The following is an 8,497-nucleotide window of genomic DNA, read 5'->3' on the forward strand; positions in this document are numbered from 1 at the left end:
GCTCCTATCACAGCCCTGCTCCGAAAGTGCGAACATCTGCAGATAGCTGGCAGCCAGAAGGGGCTGTCCTGGAAAGCTGTTTCTCAGCCTCATCTGCCCATGGCAGTGCTCGCACAGAGGCACAGAGAATGGGGCTCCTTGCTTGTCTTGCCACCTCAAACTTCAAACGTAGCCTGGGAAAGATGGTGTACCTGCTAGACTCCTTTCGCAGCCCTGCTCTTGAAATGCGAACGTCTGCAGATAGCTGGCAGCCAGAAGGGGCTAGCCTGGAAAGCTGTTTCTCAGCCTCATCTGCCCATGGCACTGTTCGCACAGAGGCACAGAGAATGGGGCTGCTTGCTTATCTTGCCACTTGAAGCTTCAAACGCATGCTGGGAATGGTGGTGTCCCTGTCAGGCTCCTATCACAGCCCTGCTCCGAAAGTGCGAACGTCTGCAGATAGCTGGCAGCCAGAAGGGGCTATCCTGGAAAGCTGTTGCTCAGCCTCATCTGCCAATGGCAGTGCTCGCACAGAGGCACAGAGAATGGGGCTGCTTGCTTGTCTTGCCACCTCAAACTTCAAACGTAGCCTGGGAAAGTTGGTGTCCCAGCCAGGCTCCTTTCGCAGCCCTGCTCCGAAAGTGTGAACGTCTGCAGATAGCTGGCAGCCAGAAGGTGCTAGACTGGAAAGATGTTGCTCAGCCTCATCTGCCCATGGCAGTGCTCGCACAGAGGCACAGAGAATGGGGCTGCTTGCTTGTCTTGCCACCTCAAACTTCAAACGCATGCTGGGAAAGATGATGTACTTGCTAGGCTCCTTTCGCAGCCCTGCTCTTGAAATGCGGACTTCTGCAGATAGCTGGCAGCCAGAAGGGGCTAGCCTGGAAAGCTGTTGCTCAGCCTCATCTGCCCATGGCACTGTTCGCATAGAGGCACAGAGAATGGGGCTGCTTGCTTATCTTGCCACTTGAAACTTCAAACGCATGCTGGGAATGGTGGTGTCCCTGCCAGGCTCCTATCACAGCCCTGCTCCGAAAGAGCGAACGTCTGCAGATAGCTGGCAGCCAGAAGGGGCTAGCCTGGAAAGCTGTTGCTCAGCCTCATCTGCCCATGGCAGTGCTCGCACAGAGGCACAGAGAATGGGGCTGCTTGCTTGTCTTGCCACCTCAAACTTCAAACGTAGCCTGGGAAAGATGGTGTACCTGCTAGGCTCCTTTCGCAGCCCTGCTCTTGAAATGCGAACGCCTGCAGATAGCTGGCAGCCAGAAGGGGCTAGCCTGGAAAGCTGTTTCTCAGCCTCATCTGCCCATGGCACTGTTCGCACAGAGGCACAGAGAATGGGGCTGCTTGCTTATCTTGCCACTTGAAACTTCAAACGCATGCTGGGAAAGTTGGTGTCCCAGCCAGGCTCCTTTCGCAGCCCTGCTCCGAAAGTGTGAACGTCTGCAGATAGCTGGCAGCCAGAAGGTGCTAGACTGGAAAGATGTTGCTCAGCCTCATCTGCCCATGGCAGTGCTCGCACAGAGGCACAGAGAATGGGGCTGCTTGCTTGTCTTGCCACCTCAAACTTCAAACGCATGCTGGGAATGGTGGTGTCCCTGCCAGGCTCCTATCACAGCCCTGCTCCGAAAGTGCGAACGTCTGCAGATAGCTGGCAGCCAGAAGGGGCTATCCTGGAAAGCTGTTGCTCAGCCTCATCTGCCCATGGCAGTGCTCGCACAGAGGCACAGAGAATGGGGCTGCTTGCTTGTCTTGCCACCTCAAACTTCAAACGTAGCCTGGGAAAGTTGGTGTCCCAGCCAGGCTCCTTTCGCAGCCCTGCTCCGAAAGTGTGAACGTCTGCAGATAGCTGGCAGCCAGAAGGTGCTAGACTGGAAAGATGTTGCTCAGCCTCATCTGCCCATGGCAGTGCTCGCACAGAGGCACAGAGAATGGGGCTGCTTGCTTGTCTTGCCACCTCAAACTTCAAACGCATGCTGGGAAAGATGGTGTACCTGCTAGGCTCCTTTCGCAGCCCTGCTCTTGAAATGCGGACTTCTGCAGATAGCTGGCAGCCAGAAGGGGCTAGCCTGGAAAGCTGTTGCTCAGCCTCATCTGCCCATGGCACTGTTCGCATAGAGGCACAGAGAATGGGGCTGCTTGCTTATCTTGCCACTTGAAACTTCAAAAGCATGCTGGGAATGGTGGTGTCCCTGCCAGGCTCCTATCACAGCCCTGCTCCGAAAGTGCGAACATCTGCAGATAGCTGGCAGCCAGAAGTGGCTATCCTGGAAAGCTGTTGCTCAGCCTCATCTGCCCATGGCAGTGCTCGCACAGAGGCACAGAGAATGGGGCTGCTTGCTTGTCTTGCCACCTCAAACTTCAAACGTAGCCTGGGAAAGTTGGTGTCCCAGCCAGGCTCCTTTCGCAGCCCTGCTCTTGAAGTGCGAACGTCTGCAGATAGCTGGCAGCCAGAAGGGGCTAGCTTGGAAAGCTGTTGCTCAGCCTCATCTGCCCATGGCACTGTTCGCATAGAGGCACAGAGAATGGGGCTGCTTGCTTATCTTGCCACTTGAAACTTCAAACGCATGCTGGGAATGGTGGTGTCCCTGCCAGGCTCCTATCACAGACCTGCTCCGAAAGTGCGAACGTCTGCAGATAGCTGGCAGCCAGAAGGGGCTAGCCTGGAAAGCTGTTGCTCAGCCTCATCTGCCCATGGCAGTGCTCGCACAGAGGCACAGAGAATGGGGCTGCTTGCTTATCTTGCCACTTGAAACTTCAAACGCATGCTGGGAAAGTTGGTGTCCCAGCCAGGCTCCTATCACAGCCCTGCTCCGAAAGTGCGAACTTCTGCAGATAGCTGGCAGCCAGAAGGGCCTAGCCTGGAAAGCTGTTGCTCAGCCTCATCTGCCCATGGCAGTGCTCGCACAGAGGCACAGAGAATGGGGCTCCTTGCTTGTCTTGCCACCTCAAACTTCAAACGTAGCCTGGGAAAGATGGTGTACCTGCTAGGCTCCTTTCGCAGCCCTGCTCTTGAAATGCGAACGTCTGCAGATAGCTGGCAGCCAGAAGGGGCTAGCCTGGAAAGCTGTTGCTCAGCCTCATCTGCCCATGGCACTGTTCGCATAGAGGCACAGAGAATGGGGCTGCTTGCTTATCTTGCCACTTGAAACTTCAAACGCATGCTGGGAATGGTGGTGTCCCTGCCAGGCTCCTATCACAGCCCTGCTCTTGAAATGCGAACGTCTGCAGATAGCTGGCAGCCAGAAGGGACTATCCTGGAAAGCTGTTGCTCAGCCTCATCTGCCCATGGCAGTGCTCGCACAGAGGCACAGAGAATGGGGCTGCTTGCTTGTCTTGCCACCTCAAACTTCAAACGCATGCTGGGAATGGTGGTGTCCCTGCCAGGCTCCTATCACAGCCCTGCTCCGAAAGTGCGAACGTCTGCAGATAGCTGGCAGCCAGAAGGGGCTATCCTGGAAAGCTGTTGCTCAGCCTCATCTGCGAATGGCAGTGCTCGCACAGAGGCACAGAGAATGGGGCTGCTTGCTTGTCTTGCCACCTCAAACTTCAAACGTAGCCTGGGAAAGTTGGTGTCCCAGCCAGGCTCCTTTCGCAGCCCTGCTCTTGAAATGCGGACTTCTGCAGATAGCTGGCAGCCAGAAGGGGCTAGCCTGGAAAGCTGTTGCTCAGCCTCATCTGCCAATGGCAGTGCTCGCACAGAGGCACAGAGAATGGGGCTGCTTGCTTGTCTTGCCACCTCAAACTTCAAACGTAGCCTGGAAAAGATGGTGTACCTGCCAGGCTCCTTTCGCAGCCCTGCTCTTGAAATGCGAACGTCTGCAGATAGCTGGCAACCAGAAGGGGCTAGCCTGGAAAGCTGTTGCTCAGCCTCATCTGCCCATGGCACTGTTCGCATAGAGGCACAGAGAATGGGGCTGCTTGCTTATCTTGCCACTTGAAACTTCAAACGCATGCTGGGAATGGTGGTGTCCCTGCCAGGCTCCTATCACAGCCTTGCTCCGAAAGTGCGAACGTCTGCAGATAGCTGGCAGCCAGAACGGGCTATCCTGGAAAGCTGTTGCTGAGCCTCATCTGCCCATGGCAGTGCTCGCACAGAGGCACAGAGAATGGGGCTGCTTGCTTGTCTTGCCACCTCAAACTTCAAACGTAGCCTGGGAAAGATGGTGTACCTGCTAGGCTCCTTTCGCAGCCCTGCTCTTGAAATGCGAACGTCTGCAGATAGCTGGCAGCCAGAAGGGGCTATCCTGGAAAGCTGTTGCTCAGCCTCATCTGCCCATGGCACTGTTCGCATAGAGGCACAGAGAATGGGGCTGCTTGCTTGTCTTGCCACCTCAAATTTCAAACGTAGCCTGGGAAAGTTGGTGTCCCAGCCAGGCTCCTTTCGCAGCCCTGCTCCGAAAGTGTGAACGTCTGCAGATAGCTGGCAGCCAGAAGGTGCTAGCCTTGAAAGATGTTGCTCAGCCTCATCTGCACATGGCAGTGCTCGCACAGAGGCACAGAGAATGGGGCTGCTTGCTTGTCTTGCCACCTCAAACTTCAAACGCATGCTGGGAAACATGGTGTACTTGCTAGGCTCCTTTCGCAGCCCTGCTCTTGAAATGCGGACTTCTGCAGATAGCTGGCAGCCAGAAGGGGCTAGCCTGGAAAGCTGTTGCTCAGCCTCATCTGCCCATGGCACTGTTCGCATAGAGGCACAGAGAATGGGGCTGCTTGCTTATCTTGCCACTTGAAACTTCAAACGCATGCTGGGAATGGTGGTGTCCCTGCCAGGCTCCTATCACAGCCCTGCTCTTGAAATGAGGACTTCTGCAGATAGCTGGCAGTCAGAAGGGGCTAGCCTGGAAAGCTGTTGCTCAGCCTCATCTGCCCATGGCACTGTTCGCATAGAGGCACAGAGAATGGGGCTGCTTGCTTATCTTGCCACTTGAAACTTCAAACGTAGCCTGGGAAAGTTGGTGTCCCAGCCAGGCTCCTTTCGCAGCCCTGCTCCGAAAGTGCGAACGTCTGCAGATAGCTGGCAGCCAGAAGGTGCTAGCCTGGAAAGCTGTTGCTCAGCCTCATCTGCCCATGGCAGTGCTCGCACAGAGGCACAGAGAATGGGGCTGCTTGCTTGTCTTGCCACCTCAAACTTCAAACGCATGCTGGGAATGGTGGTGTCCCTGCCAGGCTCCTATCACAGCCCTGCTCCGAAAGTGCGAACGTCTGCAGATAGCTGGCAGCCAGAAGGGGCTATCCTGGAAAGCTGTTGCTCAGCCTCATCTGCCCATGGCAGTGCTCGCACAGAGGCACAGAGAATGGGGCTGCTTGCTTATCTTGCCACCTCAAACTTCAAACGTAGCCTGGGAAAGTTGGTGTTCCAGCCAGGCTCCTTTCGCAGCCCTGCTCTTGAAGTGCGAACGTCTGCAGATAGCTGGCAGCCAGAAGGGGCTAGCCTGGAAAGCTGTTGCTCAGCCTCATCTGCCCATGGCACTGTTCGCATAGAGGCACAGAGAATGGGGCTGCTTGCTTGTCTTGCCACCTCAAACTTCAAACGTAGCCTGGGAAAGTTGGTGTACCTGCTAGGCTCCTTTCGCGGCCCTGCTCTTGAAATGCGAACGTCTGCAGATAGCTGGCAGCCAGAAGGGGCTAGCCTGGAAAGCTGTTGCTCAGCCTCATCTGCCCATGGCACTGTTCACATAGAGGCACAGAGAATGGGGCTGCTTGCTTATCTTGCCACTTGAAACTTCAAACGCATGCTGGGAATGGTGGTGTCCCTGCCAGGCTCCTATCACAGCCCTGCTCCGAAAGTGCGAACGTCTGCAGATAGCTGGCAGGCAGAAGGGGCTATCCTGGAAAGCTGTTGCTCAGCCTCATCTGCCCATGGCAGTGCTCGCACAGAGGCACAGAGAATGGGGCTGCTTGCTTGTCTTGCCACCTCAAACTTCAAACGCATGCTGGGAAAGATGGTGTACCTGCTAGGCTCCTTTCGCAGCCCTGCTCTTGAAATGCGAACGCCTGCAGATAGCTGGCAGCCAGAAGGGGCTAGCCTGGAAAGCTGTTGCTCAGCCTCATCTGCCCATGGCACTGTTCGCACAGAGGCACAGAGAATGGGGCTGCTTGCTTATCTTGCCACTTGAAACTTCAAACGCATGCTGGGAAAGTTGGTGTCCCAGCCAGGCTCCTTTCGCAGCCCTGCTCCGAAAGTGTGAACGTCTGCAGATAGCTGGCAGCCAGAAGGTGCTAGCCTGGAAAGCTGTTGCTCAGCCTCATCTGCCCATGGCAGTGCTCGCACAGAGGCACAGAGAATGGGGCTGCTTGCTTGTCTTGCCACCTCAAACTTCAAACGCATGCTGGGAATGGTGGTGTCCCTGCCAGGCTCCTATCACAGCCCTGCTCCGAAAGTGCGAACGTCTGCAGATAGCTGGCAGCCAGAAGGGGCTATCCTGGAAAGCTGTTTCTCAGCCTCATCTGCCCATGGCAGTGCTCGCACAGAGGCACAGAGAATGGGGCTGCTTGCTTGTCTTGCCACCACAAACTTCAAACGTAGCCTGGGAAAGTTGGTGTCCCAGCCAGGCTCCTTTCGCAGCCCTGCTCCGAAAGTGCGAACGTCTGCAGATAGCTGGCAGCCAGAAGGTGCTAGCCTTGAAAGATGTTGCTCAGCCTCATCTGCCCATGGCAGTGCTCGCACAGAGGCACAGAGAATGGGGCTGCTTGCTTGTCTTGCCACCTCAAACTTCAAACGCATGCTGGGAAAGATGGTGTACCTGCTAGGCTCCTTTCGCAGCCCTGCTCTTGAAATGCGAACGTCTGCAGATAGCTGGCAGCCAGAAGGGGCTAGCCTGGAAAGCTGTTGCTCAGCCTCATCTGCCCATGGCACTGTTCGCATAGAGGCACAGAGAATGGGGCTGCTTGCTTATCTTGCCACTTGAAACTTCAAAAGCATGCTGGGAATGGTGGTGTCCCTGCCAGGCTCCTATCACAGCCCTGCTCCGAAAGTGCGAACGTCTGCAGATAGCTGGCAGGCAGAAGGGGCTATCCTGGAAAGCTGTTGCTCAGCCTCATCTGCCCATGGCAGTGCTCGCACAGAGGCACAGAGAATGGGGCTGCTTGCTTGTCTTGCCACCTCAAACTTCAAACGTAGCCTGGGAAAGTTGGTGTCCCAGCCAGGCTCCTTTCGCAGCCCTGCTCTTGAAGTGCGAACGTCTGCAGATAGCTGGCAGCCAGAAGGGGCTAGCTTGGAAAGCTGTTGCTCAGCCTCATCTGCCCATGGCACTGTTCGCATAGAGGCACAGAGAATGGGGCTGCTTGCTTATCTTGCCACTTCAAACTTCAAACGCATGCTGGGAATGGTGGTGTCCCTGCCAGGCTCCTATCACAGACCTGCTCCGAAAGTGCGAACGTCTGCAGATAGCTGGCAGCCAGAAGGGGCTAGCCTGGAAAGCTGTTGCTCAGCCTCATCTGCCCATGGCAGTGCTCGCACAGAGGCACAGAGAATGGGGCTGCTTGCTTATCTTGCCACTTGAAACTTCAAACGCATGCTGGGAAAGTTGGTGTCCCAGCCAGGCTCCTATCACAGCCCTGCTCCGAAAGTGCGAACTTCTGCAGATAGCTGGCAGCCAGAAGGGCCTAGCCTGGAAAGCTGTTGCTCAGCCTCATCTGCCCATGGCAGTGCTCGCACAGAGGCACAGAGAATGGGGCTCCTTGCTTGTCTTGCCACCTCAAACTTCAAACGTAGCCTGGGAAAGATGGTGTACCTGCTAGGCTCCTTTCGCAGCCCTGCTCTTGAAATGCGAACGTCTGCAGATAGCTGGCAGCCAGAAGGGGCTATCCTGGAAAGCTGTTGCTCAGCCTCATCTGCCCATGGCACTGTTCGCATAGAGGCACAGAGAATGGGGCTGCTTGCTTATCTTGCCACTTGAAACTTCAAACGCATGCTGGGAATGGTGGTGTCCCTGCCAGGCTCCTATCACAGCCCTGCTCTTGAAATGCGAACGTCTGCAGATAGCTGGCAGCCAGAAGGGACTATCCTGGAAAGCTGTTGCTCAGCCTCATCTGCCCATGGCAGTGCTCGCACAGAGGCACAGAGAATGGGGCTGCTTGCTTGTCTTGCCACCTTAAACTTCAAACGTAGCCTGGGAAAGTTGGTGTCCCTGCCAGGCTCCTTTCGCAGCCCTGCTCTTGAAGTGCTAACGTCTGCAGATAGCTGGCAGCCAGAAGGGGCTAGCCTGGAAAGCTGTTGCTCAGCCTCATCTGCCCATGGCACTGCTCGCACAGAGGCACAGAGAATGGGGCTCTTTGCTTGTCTTGCCAACTAAAACTTCAAACGTAGCCTGGGAAAAATGGTGTCCCAGCCAGGCTCCTTTCGCAATCCTGCTCTTGAAATGCGAACGTCTGCAGATAGCTGGCAGGCAGAAGTGGCTATCCTGGAAAGCTGTTGCTCAGCCTCATCTGCCCATGGCAGTGCTCGCACAGAGGCACAGAGAATGGGGCTGCTTGCTTATCTTGCCACCTGAAACTTAAAACGCATGCTGGGAAT

The sequence above is a fragment of the Opisthocomus hoazin genome, chromosome 17 (genome assembly GCF_030867145.1).
Source record: "Opisthocomus hoazin isolate bOpiHoa1 chromosome 17, bOpiHoa1.hap1, whole genome shotgun sequence".
NCBI lineage: Eukaryota > Metazoa > Chordata > Aves > Opisthocomiformes > Opisthocomidae > Opisthocomus > Opisthocomus hoazin.